Consider the following 3,143-nt stretch of genomic DNA (forward strand, 5'->3'; position numbering starts at 1 on the left):
TAATCTCAAAAAATGGCTTGGCGGTAAGAGATTTGCGGACAATGAAGAAGTAATCGAAGCTGTAAATGGTTATTTTGAGGAGCTTGACGAATCAGTCTATAGAGATGGCATTAATAGACTGGAACACCGCTATGAGAAATGTATCAGCCTTGGAGGAGATTATGTTGAGAAATAAAAAAAAAAAATTTTTAAAAACCTTGTTTTTCTTGGTCAGGCCGGAAACTTATCAATCCACCCTCGTATTTATCAATTTGCTGCGTTTCATTCCACTTGGAAGCCGTAATAGTCAAAGTTTTAATTATTATCTATTCAATGCTTTAATAGTTATTTTGTAGGATGTTTAACTAATTTTTTTTATTACGTAACTTCCATCATAAAAAAAGCGTATGCGTTAGTTACCTACCATGTAACCAAGTTCATGGACATTTATATAAGTACTTTTTAACAAAGATTACTTTGTTCTCTGATTTTTTTCTTCAATGAATAATTGGGTTCTCTTTAAGGTGAACCTAACAATTAGAAGCGAATTACTTACTGTGGTGTGAAAAAGCAACATTGTAAAGTTATTGAAAAACTGGCTGAATCCGTCTCTAAATCTGCGGTTGTCTACGGCACACACTCTAAACGTCAAACTTATGTGGTCAGAATGTACTTGTCCAAATGAATACTGAATACCACAAACATTTAAACCCGTTTACTTTATGACAATTGTTTACTTCCAACTGCAATAGGTACATCAAAAGTAGCGGTTTTTAATTAAAAGTTGTGATTAAACGATAGCATCCTTCTTATCGAAGGCAGGCCGAAACAACCCTTTCATATCAATAAGACTATTTAATAGTCAGTTCCACAGTTCCAAAATATTATATTGTTCCATTTACACCGGTTACATGTTTCCATTCTTCTTTTTATAGGACGTTCTACACAGATCCAGAATATTGTATAGGGTTGTTCGGAAAGTCATTTCGTTCTTTTTTGTGGAAATGAAAGACAGTTTTCGTATAATAAACAAATACTTTATTAAATTATATATTGACCGTTCTGGTCCAACACCTTTTGCCATCTTTCTGGTAGTAGCATAATTCCACGCTCATAAAATTTTTGGTCTTTGCTGGCAAAAAACTGATCGAGGAGGTTTTTGACCTCCTCATTTGAGGTGAAGGTTTTACCGTCTAAAAAATTTTGGAGTGACCGGAACAAATAATAATCCGATGGTGCCAGGTCTGGAGAATATGGTGGGTGTAGCATTGTATCCCATTCAAGCTGTAAAAGCTTTTGGCGAGTGACCAAACTTGTGTGAGGTCTCGCGTTGTCTTGGTGAAACACTACACCTTTCCTGTTGATTAGTTCTGACCTTTTCTGTTGAAGTGCATCATTCAGTTTGTCCAGCTGATGACAGTAGACTTCCGAATTAATCGTTGTGTTATCCGGTACAAGCTAAAAAAAAACGATTCCTTTAAAATCCCACCAAACAGACAGCATCACCTTTTTTTGGTGAATATCGGCTTTGGAAATGGTTTGAGCCGGTTCATCTTTTTTGCTCCATGACCTCTTGCGTTTGACGTTGTTGTATACAACCCATTTTTCGTCCCCAGTGATGATGCGCTTCAAAAACGGATCATTTTCGTGACGTTTGAGAAGCGAATCGCAGACGTCAATGCGGCGACACAGATTTCTCTCTGTGAGAACATGGGGAACCCATACATCGAGCTTCGAGGATAATCCCAGGCCTTTCAAGTGGTCATAAACTGTTGAATTTGATAAATTTAACCTCAATCCGATCTCACGTGTTGTTATTCGCCGGTTCACATCAACTAATGCCTTTATCGCGTCTTTATCAGCTTCAACCGGCCTTCCCGAACGTGGTGCATCTTCGACATCAAAATTGCCGGATCGAAATTTAGCGAACCAGTTCTGGCACTGGCGTACTGTCAACACACCTTCTCCATACACATCAGTCAATTTCTTTCTGGCTTGAACAGCATTTTTACCCTTTCTGTAGTAAAACAGTAAGATATGTCGAAAATGCTGCTTATCGCTCTCCATATTTAAAAGGGCACCAACCAAAAACTACTGCGTAGAATTAATTGGAATTTTTCACACACAAGCCTTGCTATATGAGCTCTCAAAGCATATAAAAATTATACGGCTTAAATGTGAAGTTGGGTGCAAAAGAATACAATTAAATCCTCTGTCGGGAAAAAACGAAATGATTTTCCGAACAACCCAATATTATCAGCTATCCCATTCGCACCGATTGTATGTTTACATTCATCTTTTAGTAGGACGTTTTAATATTCAGTTGCGTAGTTCGAGAATGTTGTTTTGTCAGCTATCTCATTTGCATCGATTGTGTATTTGCCTGTTCCATTCCATCTTTTAATAAGATTTTTGGTCATTTTTGTCATCTGCTACCTTTATTTCTATTTCTTTTACTACTGTTTGCTATGAAATAATTACTTCTTCTATAGAAAATTGCTTTTACCTGTTTTTAGAGAATTCGATGAAAGAGGTTGGAGTAGTTCAAAGTTACCTCCTAAATTCTCGTACACAATAAACGACTTCATTATTTAATGCACGAACAATTTTTTAAATTTCCGTCATTGTTTTTACTATTCATTTAACAATTTCAATTAAAAAAGAATAATGAACTGCGAATTCCGCCATTAAATGGCGATAGCGAATGTTGAAATCTCTAAAAAAGATTCTTGCTGTTTCTTGTATACCTGGTTTGTATTTATGTTGTCACCTTTAATTTATAGTTATTCTTATACGTAGACAAGTTTTTAAAAATACGTCCTTTATATTTTTGCGAATGAAGCTAAAGTTTACATGTCTTTATTACTTTTTTCTCAAAAGCATTACTTCAGCATTTTATTTTTACTTATTTACTTTTATTACGCACATTATAAAACCTGACTCTTCAACAGTTTTTTTAAACGGCGCTGTTAATATGCTTTTTTGTTGTATTCACTTAAAATAGATTTATTTATCATTTTCAAAAAAAAATTTTGTAAACGACTGATTTAGGTTTCGATTTAAGCGATCAGCGATAAAAATGTTTATAAACAAAACGTTTCTAACAATTAGCATTAGGCATCAACGTATACAGACATATTATATTATTTATTTACAGAAATTTT

This window comes from Agrilus planipennis, unplaced genomic scaffold (assembly GCF_000699045.2).
Source record: "Agrilus planipennis isolate EAB-ADULT unplaced genomic scaffold, Apla_2.0 scaffold68, whole genome shotgun sequence".
Taxonomy (NCBI): domain Eukaryota; kingdom Metazoa; phylum Arthropoda; class Insecta; order Coleoptera; family Buprestidae; genus Agrilus; species Agrilus planipennis.